Source organism: Molothrus aeneus, chromosome 7 (genome assembly GCF_037042795.1).
Source record: "Molothrus aeneus isolate 106 chromosome 7, BPBGC_Maene_1.0, whole genome shotgun sequence".
NCBI classification, from domain to species: Eukaryota; Metazoa; Chordata; class Aves; order Passeriformes; family Icteridae; genus Molothrus; species Molothrus aeneus.
The window spans coordinates 9,100,546-9,119,043 of NC_089652.1; the positions used below are offsets into that span (position 1 = coordinate 9,100,546).

The 18,498-nt window shown below is 42.8% G+C and overlaps 1 protein-coding gene across 1 annotated transcript in view; it reads right to left on the reverse strand.

Moving 5' to 3' along the window:
• Positions 1-18,498, reverse strand: part of TMEFF2 (transmembrane protein with EGF like and two follistatin like domains 2) — a 124,497-nt gene that overhangs the window by 8,463 nt on the left and 97,536 nt on the right. The window lies entirely within an intron of this gene.

The following is an 18,498-nucleotide window of genomic DNA, read 5'->3' on the forward strand; positions in this document are numbered from 1 at the left end:
ACAGGTTGGTGAGATTTGCAAGGGTTTATCTCAGTCCTTTATAATTCCTGTCAACTTACAGCAAATGAGACACCTGAGAAAATAATGTGACTATTCAAAATCTGATGACAGAATAGCACATACAATTACCTGATTATTTCTGGTTTATTTTATAGACTGTCTCCTCAAACTGAGATAAGGTTGGGAGAGAGACTCTGGACATTTGCATGTAATATACATTATACATTTCTTAATTCAACAGAACATATACAGAAAGGCAATTTTATGGCTGAAGTAGAGCAGGAGTCCAGAGCTGAAGTTTATCATCAGTGCTGCACACCCATGCCTCAAAGCCCAGTGGCCTCCTCCACATCCCACAGCATCCAGACTTTAAACTACTCTGATATTCTGAGCTACTTCTGCAGCAGTTAAAGAGTCACTGAGACTGCAAATCCTGGGAAATCCCTTCATGCAGCCAGGAAAATGAAGGCTTCATTTAGTTTTGAAACAGGTATGTGCTCAACTTCACAGGCTGAAACACAGAGTGCCACCACCATGAACTCACATGAATTTTGTAGGCCACCAAGGTATTAATTAATCTGGGTAAGTTTGCCAAATTCTTCCATTTAACCAATACTTATGATATCTCAAATGCTAACACTCCTTTTTCTGTGATAGTGTCTTCTAGCCATGATTAATTAAAACCAGAAGAATAAATTTCATGATGGATGTCTGAGGAAATGTAGCTTGCACGCAAATAAGTTGAAGCATTTTTATCTTCCAAAGGAAGTCCCTGAGTGTTATAAAACAATTGCAATTTGTGTTCTGCCTCCAAGCCAGTCATACCAGCAGCAGGCATGCTTAGGTATTATCTCACCTCTGGGAAAAGTGTGTGCAGCAGATCCAAGATCCAGATTTTCATAATGAATTTCTTTTCTGTCGCTGCTGTCCAAGGAGAGTTGTAAGAGTCTCTAACCACTTGCACTAATAAAGTTGGTTATATTGTCCTTATGTGGAACCAGCTCCCAGCAAATGAGAATGACAGGCAACCTCTGTGTCCCTGCTGACAGCATTAGCTTCTCTCTCATCCTTAGGATTTTCAGGACCTCTCCACTCTGGACCATTACTGCATCTTTTCAAATGCACATATGCTGAACACAAGCCCAATTCTGTCCTGGAAATCCCCCCAGACAGAATAAATGTGTGTGATGTGTCAGCTACCAAGGGACTTGCCCATGACACACATGTAGATCTCAATGTAGTGCTCAGGACTTGTGGGACTCCCTACCCATGTAGTGATCACCTATGCATTGTGCCTGATGGGTTCTGGGTGTGCTTGACCTCTGCTATGGCCCACAATCAAATTTATTTCTGTCCAGGAAACTGCAGCAAGAACTATGGGATCCTTATTAATACACTTTTTTTTCCTATGATGGAAAATATAATGCCATTTCCCTCAAATCCTCCATTACCAGAGGAAGTTTGCTTCCTCTCTGAAGAACAGGAGACTGCTCTGTGTGCACGTGCACATTTGTGTCTATCTCTGATTGTTCCTTCTCAGCTAATTGAGGTACTTCTGCCATGTCTGTGCAGCCCCACTCAGTGCAAGAATCCCTCCTCTCTCAGATCAGCCAGCAGTGTGATTGAAATGGTATGAAATCCTTTGGTTTAATTTTTTTTTTTTTAAAGGCTCACTTCAAGAAGGGAGGAAATGGTAACTTTCAGGACAGACTCACCTGGGACTTGAAAGGGGGACCAGGAGCTATCTGGATGTGCAGATGACCTTGCTGTGTGTAGGCTGTAGGGCTGGCAGTCACGTGGGCAGAAACCCACATGTTGTTTTCTTTAACAAGTTCTCTAGCACACTTTAAAGTAAATCCAGGATCATGCAGAACTTGTAATTACACCTCTAAACATAATGTTGTGATGGAAAATGCTTTACTGAATCTAAAATGAGATGGCTCAAGCTTTGCTAGCATTTGTAGGATAAACACTTCATAGGGTAAACACTTCATACAGGAACACTTGTCACCTGTCTCAGAAGAGCCCACAAAACTTAGACACAAATTATCTGTATCTCATTTTGACTGATGACTGCTCCAAAAGAGTCAGGGATTTAAATAAAGGCAGAGAGGGGGAAAAACACATTTTTGGTTTACTTGAAATACAGAGCACAATAAAAACATCATTTCGTTCAGACTGAGAATTTCCCTGCCTCAAACCAGGTTATTGTTCTCACTACAAAATCCATCTTTTCAGAGCCAGTGTAGAGACCCAAACACCCAGGCATGCTCTAAAAGTCCCTTCATGTTAAAACTGACCACTCCCATTTATGGGAGGACCGAGCACTTTTCAGCAATCCAGCTGTTGATGAGATACTAATTCTTATGAGTGCATCACAGGGCTTACATCATCATGAAACAAGAACTATAAACTGTTTCTAAAAAGAGAGGATATAAATAAAAACCATGCTGAGGTTATGAAGCAAACAAGAACTGTACATATTTTAAAAAAATGAAACCTAAATTAAATAAATTAAGACTTCCAGCCAAAAAAACTTTGGATTATTTATAAATTCAGTATTGGATGCAATTTGTACAGTATCACTACAATAAGGAGCCCCTCTACCACCCCAACCTCACACCTACAAAGAGCGAAGATAAATACAAACCCACTTTTTTCCAAGCACAGTAGATCTGTATGCATAAAGCAATAACACAGAACAAATTCAAAGTTACTCAGGTTTCAGTAAAGTTAAATTCAGTAGCTCCTCTTCACATACTTAGACTTGCTGCATTGTTATTGGCAACAATGTGGGCAAGTTTTATTTGTGCCAGAAGGACAGACTTGTACCTTTTTGTGATGGACAGGATTTGAAGCAGAAGCCAGCTGCAAAGACTAGAGGTAAAGATTGGACTGGCTGGATCAGTCTCTCCTACCTCTGGACAAAAGAAATTCCTGCCACGTTTCTCAAAATGCTTGTCCTTTTTATTTCAAAAAAGAAATACATCCTCCCCCTCCAGATCAATTGTACTCAAGAATCTTTTTCTTGAAGCACTTTTGTGATCGAAAAAGTCACTCTGATGAAGGCAACATCTTTTGCATTTCTGCAGCATTTTTTTAATCTTTAGCCTAACATGACATTTCATATTGTTCACATCCCTTGTTAGTGCCAGCACATGACATGATAGCCTATCAAATAAGACACACTAGTCAAAACACGTTATTTTTAAGTGCATGGAGGCCAGATGCTACTTTGTGTAGTTTGAAACAGCTTATCATCTCTCACTGGAGAAGTGTCCCAGCTGAACCCTTGCTCTCCAACCTCTCTGGATGGCAGGCAGATGCTGAGATGATGAGCTATTTCTCTGGGATAAACTGGATCCTAAAAAGATATCAGTGTGGCTGACCACCCACTCAGTGATCTTGCTTTCCCTGATGGATTGTCTTCTGAAATGTTAAATAAATTATTTAAAGCTATCTTGTCTAAATTCCTTCATATCCGTGCCTGTTCCTGTCTTTCCTCAAGACGATGCAGAAGAATGATTTCAAATATATTTTGTATCATTTTAATTTCTGGTTTAACTATATGGCTTTCCTTCAGTCTTTGGAAGTTGAATGTACACCCCTCAGATTCTCAGGTGAAAACTGAAATTCAAAAGCTGGAGCAGCCTGCCTGGTGGCAGGATGTGACTCTGCAAGTGGTGAAAACCAGGCAGCCAGACTCTTCTCTGGGCAGCCCTCACTGGTCCCCAGCTCCCAGCTGAGCAAACGTGGAGCTTCTGTTCCACAACCAAACATGTGCACTAGTGCTGCTGACAAAGGAATAAATCCATTAGTGCCCTTGATGAGGATTATATGAAGTACTGTCTGGAGTGCCCAGAAAATTCTTTCCAGACATAAGGTCCTACAATCCACTTTAGAGAAATTAAAATAAAAATCTAGGCAAAAATAGGATTCTTGTATCCAAGAACTGACTGCCAGGCACTTAATTAGTTCTGCAGGGCTGATAAGTCTGTCATTCTTCATGTGTGAATCAGTGAGACTTTCTAGGTGATTTCAAGCAAGCAAACTAGAATATACACAGCCTATAAATTCTGATGTTAGCATTTTGGCTGATGTACAACAGGTATTGTTGGAGCTTTGAAAATAATATGCCCATATGAGAAAATATTGGCTCACATACAATGTTAACACCTAGTGTACAGTCATCCCTGGACCAAGGGAAGACCTGAAAATACATATAAGACACATATATTTCATCAAATAAGGGATGAGACAGTGAATGATGTGCAGCAGAAGCTATTTTGACACCCATCTCCTTGGAAAAAGTGGTTAAGGAGAATTGACTTACATAATAATTTAATCTTTTAATACTGCTGAGGTCAGTCAAATTTGCAGACGGAAGCTCTTGCTGATATTGAAGTAGTGACTCCTTACCCATCACATTATCAGAGGACACGTGAAGGGAAAAAGGGATTTTTGGGTCAAATGTATGCCTTTAACATTCTCAACCTCTTTTGGAAGCATATTCCCCTTGCACCTCCCTGACAGGTCCCAAAGAGATGCTGCAGAGCACAGCACTGGGAACCTTCTTAAGACATCTCTTCTGCCCTGCATGAAAGAGACTTTGTGTGCAATTCTTGTTTGAAATGAAAACAAACATGCAGAGAGTTGTGGAGCAAAGGCAGGGATGCTCTGAATTTTGGGAAAGAGCTTTAGTTGATGTACTACAGGTGAGAATCTGAACCTGTGGATGAGCCTAGGCATATTTATATTACTCATCTTCAGTCTTCACAGAGTCAGCAATGGCAATGGTGCTGCTTCCTCTGAAAGTGCAGAATTGCTTTAGCAGGTTTGCTGGTACTTAATAGCATCCAACAGGAAGTGAGATCCCACAGCAACTTAGGGATGAAGTCCTTAGGCAGGCTTTCATTTCTGCCATGATAAATCCCAGCTCAGACCCAGCTCTGACGAGACAACAGAGCTTTCTCCTGGGTCTTTGCTGACCAGCTCCAAGGCACACTGTCCTTGGCAAACCTGCCCTGCTGCACTCTGCCAGCTGCTCAGGGCCAGCCCAGGGGGCACCTTCCCCCCTCATGTTCCTGAAACCTGCCTTTTACAATCCCAGAGTGCCTCTTCACAATGAAGGAAATGTGTGCAAGCAACTCGCCTGAAAATCACTGTTTGGGTGGGCGTTGAGTGAGAATTCCGAAGGAAGTGCTTGCTGCTGCTCAAGAGGGAGCTCACCAGCCCACTCTCCCTGAGAGCAAGAGGAAAATGAGACACCAAATGTCAGCTGAAAACGTCTGGCACCACTATGTTGCAGCCTGAGCCTAAATTCCTCCTGCAGCCACTCCAAGTACAAACTTGAAGCTAGTTTTTCAACATGAACTGCACAAAAAATACCCTTCCCATATTAGCTGCTTCACCAAGGGGAAAAAAAGAAATGGAACATGGTGAAATAAATTACATTCACTTCTTTTCTCAGGCACAAAATAGGCTTGCTGAACACAGTAATTTATTAATTTTAAATGGCCCTATGCAAATCAGTTCCCTGGAATAAGATAAAATCCACTTTCCTTTTTAAAAATAATCTAGGGCTTTTTATGTTTGAGATGATGGCAAGATGTCCTAGTGCACTTTGAAAAAAAAATATTGTGCTCTGTCTTTGCAGCAATGCATCGTAATTATTCAGCCTGCTGCCATAATTAATAATAGAAACCAATGAATTAAGACACTAATAATCCCCAGATGTTCAAATGGAGAACAGAATACTTTCAGCTTGTCAGCATATATATGGGGGCTATGCTATATATGTTAAAGCTGTTGCTGAACTTTGGAAATCAAGAAGCCCTTTTATTTACAACATCTGTGAATATATCCTCCTTCTTTGAGAAAAGTGATTGAAATCAAGCAACTTGTTAATAATTTTCCTGCATACATAACAAGACCATTTGTCTACTCAAAAGTAAACCAGGACTGCTTTTCTTTTTTTTTTTTACCCTTGTTTTTCACAGTGTGTGCTGTCCCCTTGAATTCACAGATGCCTTACCCTAGAGATTGTACAGGTCCCTAAAAGCCAAGGCTCCTGCATGTAAAAGAAGGTTCTACCAAGTATTTACTGCCATACAAGCTGCAATACAACCCAAAGTTGCACAGTGATGTGGGTACATGGCAGCAAGCACTGCTCACACCTCTGAATGGGAACACCCAGCAATATAAGCTAAACTGGAAGAGAAAAAACACCACATGGGCTAATGAGTTGCCCCAAAGCAGCATTTTCTCCATGTCCAGGTGCTCACATTAGGCTCAGCTCCTTCCTGGGGTGATTGTCTCATTCAGGGAGGTAAGGCAGGCTGCTGCTCACCTTGTCTGACCTCCTCTGCTTCCCTGCCCCATTTCAGCCTCTCACCCTGACCGAGGCCACCCCTAAAGCAGCAGTCACTGCTTTTTGATGCTGCACTCCACCCTTGATTCCAGGACATCCAGAGGAGGCTGATGCACTGAGCTCTCCCTGCAGCAGCTCCACAGAGGACCACTGTGAGGTCCCCAGCTCCCTGTGTCATCTGTGTGTCAGCTGTCCCCAAGCCATCTCCCCACACTTCTGTGGATGAAGTGACACAGACAGAGCTCTTTAAGGCAGCCACTGCCAGGGCCAGTCTTGAGGGCTGCAATCATTGCTAGGTTGTGATTTAATGATGTGGGGCTGTATTGAGGGTTTATCAAAGCCCTAGGTAAAGGGGCCCAGTTTGTGCTGCCTTCTTTTGTGTCAGGATTGAATAAATCTGTGTTAACCCCATTCTTAGAATAGATTAAATCCCTCTTCGTGCTAACTCAGCTACTCTTTGTTTTTGGCAAGCTGCTGACGTTCCCTTCACTCAGATTCCCCTGCCTAAGAGAGATGCCACCAGCCCTGTGGGAGCAGCATCCTCCCCCTTCAGAAACCAGCAGTGTAAAGAAATAAAGTTTATCTCCTTGCACATGATCTCCTTAGGCAGCTCATGACAGAGCCCTTAGAGGATGAGTTAACCTTATTATTATTGTAATTCTGTGTTGAAGAAGAGTTGGTGTCAGTTCAGAGATTTGTGAGGTTCCCTCCAATTAGGCTGCGTGCCTGAAGGCAGAGGGGCGAGCGCTGGATCCATCACACAGCACTGCAGGAGCAGAGTGGGTGTCACCCTCTGTGAGAAATTCCTCCCAACAGCTGAGCCCACAGCTTGTTTTCTCTCCCATCCACCTCTCCTCCAGCTACTCATTAGGGCCTGTGTTGAAGGGGGTAAAAAATGGACAGGAACTCACCAGATCAGGGCTCTTCTCTATGTCCTCCCCTCTGAAAAAGTAAGCCTGAGAGTTTCAATTTACTGCTTAATACCAGATTAAACAGAGATGGAAACACCTCCCCAGCATGTGGATGTTAGCAGCAGAAGATGCTTCTTTCAATCAAATTGTGTCTCCTTCAGAGAAAGCAGGCTTGGATCTGCAGAGGATGGCTAGGAGGGACGCTGCCAGAGGAATATCTACATTTAGCACTGTCTTTTGGGGCACAGCAGACAAGCCACCATCCCTGCTGCACAGCCCCAGCAGCACACAGACATGATTCTCACTAACCAGCAGCTCTTCACAACCCTTCCCAGACTAGCACTGCAGTGACACAGCACTATTAGTTAACTTTGTTATGTGATGATTAAGGAACAAAACTCCCCGAACTTGACCGAGTGGCGTCCTGCTGTTTCTGCTTTGTGTGCTACTATGCAATTTCTATATCAAAGCAGCCCGGCTAGTGCAGCACTCCAGAGCAGCTTATTTATATGTAGATGTGGCTATATGACATTTCCAAATGCCATACATTTGCATATGAAGGTTCCACTTTTTTTTCCCAACTTCAAGTAAACAGTCTGCTATGATTCCAAAGCAGTGCTTTCCCTCACTTGGAGCTGACTGAGAACCATCCTCCTTTAACAGCTAAAAAACCCCATGAAATGCCCAATTTTCACAATTCAGCAACCTTAGCCATCAATAGTGTCTTTGGGTGGGTCTTGTGATTTATAGCTGTACCTTTGATACCAAACCGAGCACAGAGAGCAAAACTGCAAGACCTTAAGATTTCACATGAAATGGCTACAGATAATCTGCAATACCAATCAATATTTGCAAATAGGCCTCAGACATATGATGGAAGCTTGTGGTCATCCTAAAAAAGCCTGTGGGTCACTTTCATTATAGCTATGAAGATGGTATTGATTTTTGTCACTGATTTTCCACTTGAAAACAAGAGCAGGAGCATGTTGCAGGAGCCACTGAGGAGCTCTGAAACTGCAAACCTAACACAAAAACCACAACCTTATGTAACACCAGGAAAGCCAAGTGGACATTATATATTCAGCTTTCTTGTCAAAGAAGATAAGGCTGAAGCAGATGGTATGTGGGCAAAGTTTCAACCTGAATACATTGCCTTCTAAAAACCAACAGTGCTATGAAAACAGCCCGATTTTGTGGCATGAGGCCCAAGAACACGTTACCTGCACATGGAAGAGCTCAGGCCTCGAGGTGTGTGCTGTGGAGGAGCTGCAAGAGCTTCCTGTTGGCAATGTGTGCATGGCAAAACACGACTCTCAGCACTTCTCCTGTGCCACCTTGCATGAGCAGTGTGAGTTATGTGTAATAAACAGACAGCTCCATCCTCATGCACGCTGCAGCTGGGATGCACAGCCACGGTGTGTGCTGAGGGAAGCACTCCTTGGGCATCACCAGATGATGACCACCAGAGCCCATGGTGGTCTCCTCCTCTCCCACAGCTCAGGCCTGCTCCCAGGCTGAGCTCCCTGCTCCCTCCACCTCCCTTTGGGCTAGGAAACACCGAGGAGGGGATGAGCTGCTCCCGTGAGCCCCAGTGCTCTGCCTGCTCTCAGAAGACCATGACAGGCACTTCCTGACTGTGACAACAGGCACAACAACTCTCAGGAGTCACCTTTGCTGTGGTCTCAGCTTATGGAGTTTCATCCACCCGCCACTGCATTTCTAGAGCACCTCATCCTCCACTGCCAACTGGTAGATAGCATCAACTATGACAAATGGGATGAGGTGCCAGAAAGCTGATAAATACTTTTGATATGGCTCTAAAAATAGTGAAGGGATATTTGTATCCTTCTGACACTTTTTGAAAAGTAGATGGATATGCATGACCTAAGTTTGAAGACGGGTGTCAGGAATATTGATGTGTGGAAGGAGCAGGATCGTTTGGCTGGCATTGCCCCAGGGGACAGACGCATGACTGATGATGGCTCCATCTCCCAGCTGAGGGTGTGCTTGGAGGGGGCTCCAGCGGAAAAATGGGAGGGAGCCCATCCAGAAAAAAATCAGGATTCATCTTGCCCACCTAGGATATAATTTCCTTGATGGGGGTGATGAAATTGGAGTAATGGGGTGCAAGTCCTCTTGGAGCAGCACTGCTGTGCCCTAAGTTATGCCCTTGCAATTCCTGCCACATTAACTCCTGTACCATGTATGATTGAGCCTGGCATGTTCTCAGGCTCACACCTGTAAATTTTATCTGGTATTTCCAAACCCCTTCTAGAAATGTGGAAGATAAATACATTTTCTTCCTTTTCCTTCCAATGTCTAGAACAACGTAGACTCCAATTCTCACATCCAACCCCAGGTGTCCCGAAGTTTCCCCTTCTTTTGGCACCTATGCAGGAACTGAAGTACTGGTGCAAGTAGCAGCTCTTCCAGATTGTAAGGAGTACACTGATAGAAATTGCTTTTAAGCTTAAACTGTAGATTAACAAAGCATGCTTCAGTTTGTGTGGAGATGCACTTAGAGGCTGTATGCACCCGCTCATACTCAGAGAACAGGCACATCTTACATAACACATTTTCCATCCATCCTCACCCTTTCAGCTGCCTGCATGGCTTTTACTGGCAGAAAGATCAGGCAGGCAATCAATGAAACAAAGCAGGAACTTCCTCTTGAGAAACTGCTGCACGTAAAAGCACACCCTAATCCAATTACCAGGCTGCTCCCTAATTTCCAATAGGAACTCCAGGTCTGAATGGATTGTTTTCCACAGAGAAGCGGTGCTTGAAAAGGTCTCTGACTTATATTTAGGTCTGCCAGCATGGTGTTATGAGACTTTACTTTCTGGTTTCACACTTCAAACAATCTCAAAAAATTACAGTTAAAAGCAAGTATGAATGGCAAAATTGTCAGAGGTTTGATGGAAGGCACGGGTAAGAAAAGGTTACCCAGGTACGTGACAGAGCGGACAAGTAGGTCAGGGATGTCATTTTGGCTACAAGGCGTTTCCTTCAGTCCTTCTGACACTCTGAAGGTTTTACAGTCCTAGTTTTGCACTGATTTCATATTCAGTTTGGATTACTAAAAGCAGTCCTTTTTTCTTTTTTCCTTTTTTTTTTTTGGGGCACATGTTGGCAAGATGCTGCCAAGCTGAAGTGTAACACCCACTTGGCTCCCTTCCCTCTTTTCTTTTTTTCCAAGGTAGCATCTGTGCTTGTAAAAACATGCTGCCTGAGAGGATTCATCCAGGAAACTAAAGAAAGAGCTGCAGAATTTTGGGGGAAGTGTGTGCGAGAAAATAGGAGACTGAAATAAAAATACTTGACTCCTATATGTGGTATTTTTGTACACTTCCTGGATCACATGCCTGGCAAATCCCTTGTGAATATCCTGGTTATTTTAGTTGCCAGAACATGACCCTGAATGGCCTGTGACTACTCAGAGATATGTTTGTTGTTGGCTAAAAGCATGGTTTCAGCCATACTTTTCATTGCTTTTGTTCAGGCTATTCAGAAAAGTTTTGTTATGCTCAGAAACATTTTATTGGCATGTTGCAACCCCGTGATCACTCCTCCATACAAATCAAACACTTGCTGAGGGATGAATCCTACATGGTTTGATGCTATTTTTACTCACCCCTTTGCCCTGAATCCTGTATTGTAAAACTGTGATGGCAATGGGTCCACACAGTCTACAACCTTGCTTTTTGTATCAGTCCAGCTGTATTGTTAAAATCTTTTGTGGCTGCCCCAGAGGGTTGGCTTTCAGCAGACTGTATGTTTGAAATTCCTACTTGGTAAACAGGAGCACACCAAGCAGTGTGCATCCTTTCCCATGCCTGGAGCTGGAGAGATATCCCTTACTAGTCCCAGTTTTAAGTGTAGGAGAAAATGGATAAAACAATATAAAATGTCACTGCAGCAAAACCTGCTATTTTACCAAAGATACACTCTTTCCCATCTGTCATGAAACCCTGCAATGGAGGGACAGAGCCAAAACCTTTGCATATTCTTGAGTTTGCATCAAAAGGCTCCAATGTCACCACACAAATTTAAGCTTTTTGCCTATTACTCCAGTACCACAGGTCTATCAGGCAGTAGCTGATCTCTGAGATGCAGAGAGGAGCCCACCCAAGGCTGCAGAACACACTCTGTGCCTATCAGAGCCTGAGGGGCTGCCAGAGACCCCTCCAAGGCACACTGAAGACACTGCTACGGAGCTGTCACCTCCCCTTGTCCACTGACTCCAAACTCTTCCACTGCCCTCGAGCTCAGCTCCCCACAGACCCAGCCCAGACTCTGCCTGCTCAAATACACCAACAGCAGCCAGCATCTGGTGGCCTATCTCCCATCAAACCCTTCCATCCAGACCCCTGGCCATTCCTGAGTGATGGGACACAAAGCAAGCATGGAGCTCACCCTGCAATTTCCTTCCATAAAAAGTGGAACAGCTTCTCTAGGCCCCAGAGGTCCTGGGATTCATCACTGGTCACACAGCTCATTTTGAAGCACAGACAGAAAAGCCTATTAAGAACATCTTTTCTTTAAAATAAATGAATACCTGCATTTGCTATTTTTATACACCTGTTATTATTGTCTTGCAGCAGTGCCACAGAAGTGAGCTGTAAAGATGGCATTTGTGAAAATAAAGGGTTTGGTATTTTAACTCCTAGAGCTAATATTGAAAGCAGGAAAAGCTGAATGGAAAAGAAAGGGCAATTCTATGAAATGGAAAATTTACTAAGAATAAAAATGGACAAAAAAGCCATACAGAGAAATCTCAAAGCCATTAAACTCAATGGCCATTCTCCCACTACCTTCAGCAAGGCTGGAATTTTACCTACTGCCTCTTTAAATCTTATTGACTCTTATAACAGTATTTTAAACCAAACAGCTGACATCCTTCTGCCCAGCCAAGGCCTTTTAAATCACTGAAATGCAGGATGGAAAAAAAATCTGCAGTGCCAGATGTGTCTAAAAACAGTCACAGTTCTTGTTGAGGCAATCTGCAGAGGAAAATGGTTAGCATTTATCATGCCTGACAAAACACTAATAGTTTATCAGTTTTGATATTATAGACTAATAACAAGCTTTTCCATGGCTACTTCATTTGCAGAGCATGGAGACAGGCTGCCCTACTGTTACTTGATTTTAGAACAGTTGCTTTTTATTTAATCCTTTCCCATCCTAGCTGGATGGAAGCACACTTCCATTATTAAATGAAATTGTAAACTAAATACTCTAGGGAAGGGGTGGTTTTGATGTATACCTGACACAGTTTTAAACCACAGATAAAATAAGAGGGAGATTAAAACCATAGGGAGAGAGTTTTAATTTATTTTTCCCCCCTGAAAAATATTTTGCCATTATGTAATGCTGTCTAAAATGGCTAAGGCTTGTGGTAACAGCAGTAGGCAAAGCAGTGCATTTTGATTCAGTGCTGATAGTATTCTGACATGCACTGGCACAGGTACTCTAATAGCACATTTTGTTTACAGCTGTTGCATTTCCAAGAGGAGAGTTTCACAGTCACTTAACACCCATGGGTACAAGGTAAAATGACAGCCCAAGTGTGTAAGAAGTCACCTTTCTAGGCAGGTAAATATTGCTTTTCAAACCTCAGTTATTAAGAGCACTTCTGCTTGCTCAGTGATACAGAGGTGCTCCTCAAACTGCCAAGGCTGGGTTTATCCTGAATGCAGAGGAATGTTTGTTTGGACAGAAGCATGGGAGAAGGCACAGCTTATATTCAAACTGCTGCATCTCCCACTGAAATTCATACTTTCTCTAAATCATTTCCCTTTTCCTTCAGAAACAAGCTTCTGTCACTCATGGTTTCTTACATTAAATGTTAATATGGAAAGAATAGTTATGTTGCATTGTTTAAAAAATCAGTGCAGGGTGTGGCTTCTAGCAGGTGTGTTCAATGGAAAAGGTAAATGCACATTTTAGCAGGTGTGTTCAATGGAAAAGGTAAATGCATCTTTTAGCAGGTGTGTTCAATGGAAAGAAGTGGAACCATCAGCCAAGTGAAACTGTTGTGGCAAAACATTTGTCTGTTTTTACTTTCTTTATCCAAATCGATTAAACCAGGCAAAATTTGGCATTTGTCTCCATCTAGTCTAATTCTGAAGGTCTACTAAAAATAAATATAACCAGCTCCTTCTTTTCTTCTCCAACTGCACTTTCTTTAATTCCAGTAGATGCATTTATACTCCTGAATCCAGGTGAAAAAAGGCTCAGGTTACCACCGCACATGTCTAAATGATCAAATTATCTCGTGTTTGTATTGCAATTTGACATGATGATACTCCTTCTACAAAAAAGGATATTTCAGTCAGTTCTAAGTAGCAACTTTCCTTATGGTTACAATTTATTTATTACAACTGTCATATGCTTTCATCTTGTGGTATTTTGATATCTAACATTTCATAAAGAATGCCAAAACATCCCATGAAACAAAATTCTGAGAAAATTCAGTTCTATGAATATTTCAAAATAATTTTTTTTACATTTCAGACTAGATCAAAACCAAATATTTAAATGTTGATGTTTCCTGAAAACGGATATTCTAGCATCTAATTATAACTTTAACTCTCAAATCCTTGGGAAAACAAGGATTCCTAACAGCAAATTCACAGAAATTTGGCCTAAAATAGAGATGCTGGGCATAAAAATACACTGTGGTGCTCCTTAATATCTATCTAACTAATTCAAATAAGTGTAGTGGATGGCAGACAGCTGCTGTGCACCATTTTCAACAGTATCCTTCAAGGATGACTCTTGAGATGATCAAAGTGCCTGGAGCCCAGAGGAAGGATGGAAAGGGAAATTCCTCCCCCAATCCAGAAAACAGGGTTAATTTCCCAGCCTGTTCCTTGAGGAAGACTGACAGAATCTTGTCTCAGATACCTTTTCTTTTTTAAATTTCTTTTCTTGTCGGAGAAGCAGGGGAGTTGAGAAAGGAAAGAAGATTCTATCAAGAGGGAAATGCCTTCAGGGTGTCAAAATGCCAAAGACAGCACCTACCATGCTCCTGGCATGAGGATGAAGTGCTGGGGTTACAGACTGACACCTACAACAGCAGCACAGTGTGAAACCCAGGCACCACAGCAGAGTCCCCTAGGAGTCACATGTGACCCTGCCTCACCCTAAGGGTCAGGCTGTTGGTCCCACAGAGGAACTGGGCTGCACAGTCCTTCTAGACCCCAAAGGGAGAAGAATTTAAGCTTCCCTGTGATTTCTGGTGTGCAGCAGGTCTGGGGCTGTCTGCAGTAAATTTAAGTACAGATCTGCGAAGCCACTTCATGGCCTTAGCTGGTGTTCACACAGAACTCTGCTATTTAATGCTGGTCTGTCTCAAAGGAAGGGCCTGAAAATGGTGAAGATGCAGTATTAACTAGGTGCTACAAAGTGATTTAGTCAGATATAAAGAGACCTTTTTGGTTAACTGTAAATCCCTTCACAATGGCAGTGCTGCAGCCAGGAATTATGGTGCATATTCCATATATCCATGGCAGTCGAACATTGGCTGTACATCATGTTGTTTCATTCCCATAAACCTCAGAAAACAAAGGTTAGGAAAAACAAATTTTGTGAATAGCTGTAAGTAGAGCATAAAAACTAGCATGACTGCAAACCATAAATGTAATTTTTTGAGGGTGCCTACCCTTTCCACTAGAGGCCCTATTTAGGAAGCAGTATGTGGTTAAAGACAACTTGAGAAATCAGGCACAAATCAGCTTGCATTGAGTTTTGGGATCACATTTTTATGTGTAAGCAGGAAAATGTATTTCTGTTCTGCAAGCTTTACCTTCCTTTCAGCTTGCCCATTCTTCTGATCAAAACACAGATACTGAGCAGAGGACCAAGAGATCAGCAAATACTGAAAGGTTCAGGTTTGCTTGTGAAGATGGGTCTCTGTGCTCCAAATAACACCAAATGTCACAGCTGAGATGGCCACAACACACAGAGTATCACCACACAGTTTCAGAAGGCTTTAAGCATTCACCCATACACAGTAACACAACATCACATCAGAAGGCTCCAGGCATCTGCCCATAGAGAGTAACACCATCTCACTTCAGAAGGCTGCAAGCTCTGCTCTTTCTTGTTCTTCAGCCCAACCTTTTATCCCCTCCTGTTGATGCCCTGCCCCTGTGTGCCCTCTGTTCCCTGTGGTGGTTGGTCAGTGCCCCTGGGCACTCCCTGGCTCATTGCTGTCAGTGCTGCTCACAGCTGCACCCACTGGGGATGAGGCTGGGCCCAGCCCCACTCCCAGTCACCACAAACTGTGTGTGCCTACAACCAAACATATGTAAATGGAACCCTGTGTGCTTCTGGACTGGGACACAAATGGAAGAATCTGTAGAAATGCCTTCATGAACTCAGGTCTGCTCATCTCTATTGCACATAGAATTTCTGTTTTTATCCATAACCTTTAAGAGAACAAAATGTTACAGAAGACTGCTAACATGATAGCATAAGGGGAAAATCAACAAGTGAGGCACACAGCAAGCAAGTCTTGGGCAAGCAGAAGTGTTTGGAGCAAGCTTCATGAATTTCTCACAGTTCTGATGGAAACCCCATATGAAAAAATATACTTGGATTACAACCTCCACCCTCACCCCACATATCATTTACACCTGAATTCACCTCCAGGAGTTAAATGCTTCAGAGATGCTGACAACAGTAAAATAGCCTGGGGTCTGGTTTTGTATTTTTTTAGGCTGCCTGTGCTAATACTGGTGTTACAAGTTGGAATTGTTTTCCCTGTTTGTTTCCTACAGATCAGATTCTTAGCCTGGATTTATTGAATTTTCAGGCTCCCAAGCTTTAATGCAAATCAAATAGCTTTCTTTATAATGTTCACTCACAACAATACTGAGTTTGTTTATTATGGGAAAAAAGCACAAACGTATTCTGCAACTTTTGATTCACATTCATTAGTGACTGAATTAAGGGCTAAGCTTTAGAGGCACAAATGGAAATGTTCTTCCTCCTTGAGCTACATCAGTCTAAGGCAAAGAGATGTCTAGCAGTTCACCTGAGACCTAATTTAAGTTTTAATGCTAACAATTACAGGTTCCATGAGCATGACACTGGGAAATTGTAAGTAATGAAAAGACACAATTTATCTCATTATAAAACCAAAAACCCCCCCGAAATCCAAAAGAACAAGGCACATTTAACCAAGCTCAGCGTGTGCAATTCAAAGTTAGAGGAGAACTCCCATAAAAAGTGAGGTATTCTCTTGAGGCTGGCAGATTAAATGAGCAATATTTCTCTCTCCCTCTCGCTTGTTTTTAAAATCTCCATAAGCCTGTTTTCATTTTGCATGCTCCTCAGGAGGAGACTGTTAGGAGTAAGTGCTGTTAAATCACATGGCACAGTGCTCTGGAGTGCTGCAGTTTCCTTCCTGGCAGGGGGCTTGTTTGTGAGGCTATTACGTGACCCCTACGACAGTGTGTCTGTCTCCCATTCCAAAAAAATTATGTAGAGCAAGATAGAGCCAAGCAGCATCTGAAGGTAAATTTGAGAGGGGTCTACAGAAGAAAAGCACTTGGGGTAGCCTGTGCTACAGTGCCCATAACAAGACAACTGCATTATTGCCCCAGCCTTACCTATTTTAGAAATGAAACATCCAGTCTTCCTCATGACTCAGGAATAGGCTTAAGTGGGACTTTCCACACTCCACCTTTTACAGCCCTGGAGTTAAATCACAAAAGAAGTAGCTGCAGGTTTTCATTTCAAAAACACCCAGGACAAGTGGAGGTTTGGGGGCCATGAGAGTGGTTGGGACTGACTCTGTTGTCTACTCAGACTTGAGTTCAGAAGTAGCTGGCAGTAGGATTTACTGACCCAATAGCTGGGATCTATCACTGCCTTTTAGATTTTCCTCTGGATACCAACAACACTGGAGGAGCTGCAAGGCAACAGAAGGGCTGGAGACCACCAGGCTACAGGGATCTCTCTTGTGTTTGAAAACCTCTCAGAATAATCTAGACTGGGCTTTCTTCCTGTGTTTTGCAGAGCTCATCTACCACTTTTTGAGGACTTCCACTGTGCATAAAACCTTGCAAAAAATGCAAATAGCAATTTGTAAATGCAAACAACAATTCAAGCAACACTAAAAAGCTTCCCATTTAAAAAAAATGTATGAATTGTACCATTCTTGTTCTTCCACAGGTTGGAGTGTGTGTGTCTGTGTGTGCGTGTGAGCACAGGTGGAGGCTGCAGCTAGACAGCATTCATGCTGCCACACAGCTGTCAAAATATTAAAATCTAGTTTTTTTCAATTTTAAGCGATTTGATGGAATAGCAGGAAGGCTTTCTACATAATCTATTTATTTAGTGTGAGAACCTCTGAGTCTGAGGAATCGAAAGGCAAGCAAATCTGCATATGCAAGGATGTAATTTCCCTCACATTTTTACAAAGCTGCAGATGAGAAATAGTTTCTCTCTAGCTGTGATGGTTGCACAGTGTTCAGCTTTGTGTCTCACTTGCTAATTCCATTAAGAAGAAAGGAAAGCCTGGTTCACAAAGGCAGAGCAAAAATGCACCACAGTTTATATCCCATAGCTAAGCTCTGGGGCTTTATTGTTCTTCAGCAGTTCAGCAAATGGCTGAACACTAGTAGACACAAAATTTAATTTAAACAGACAATGTCAAGTGGTTTAGACTCCAAACTTAACCTACTTTGAAAATGTTATGATCTGGAGAAGGACTCTAGTTTGAAGTTCTCATATTTTAGTCCAGGGGGGGAAAAACATTAAAAATTGTCACTATAGAAATTCAGCACTGCTGTTCTGATTCCTGGCTACTCTCCAGGCCCGTTACAGACAATGAAGATGACTGTGACTGAATTATATTTATTTTGGAGTCCAAGACTCTTGGACTTTTGAAGGGTCTCATTGAGGAGTCTGAGACCCTTCTTTATCCTTGTAACGTGCGATGGCTGTCATGGCCTTCATCCCACAGCCCTGCCCCAGCCGAGGGAAGATGATGTGTTGACACAGATGGATTTTGCCCTTTTTGGTGGAGCTGTGAGTTTGCTTGGGCAACACATCCATCTGCTGGATTACTCTCCTGAGCAGCCTTGGGAGTGCCAGGACGGCCCCGGTGCCAGGAAGCGCTCTGAAAAAGATCCAAGGCTGTCATGCAGGTTTGAAATCCCATGGGGAGCCAGGAGGGTGAGCAGGGAACAGAGCAGCCACGAG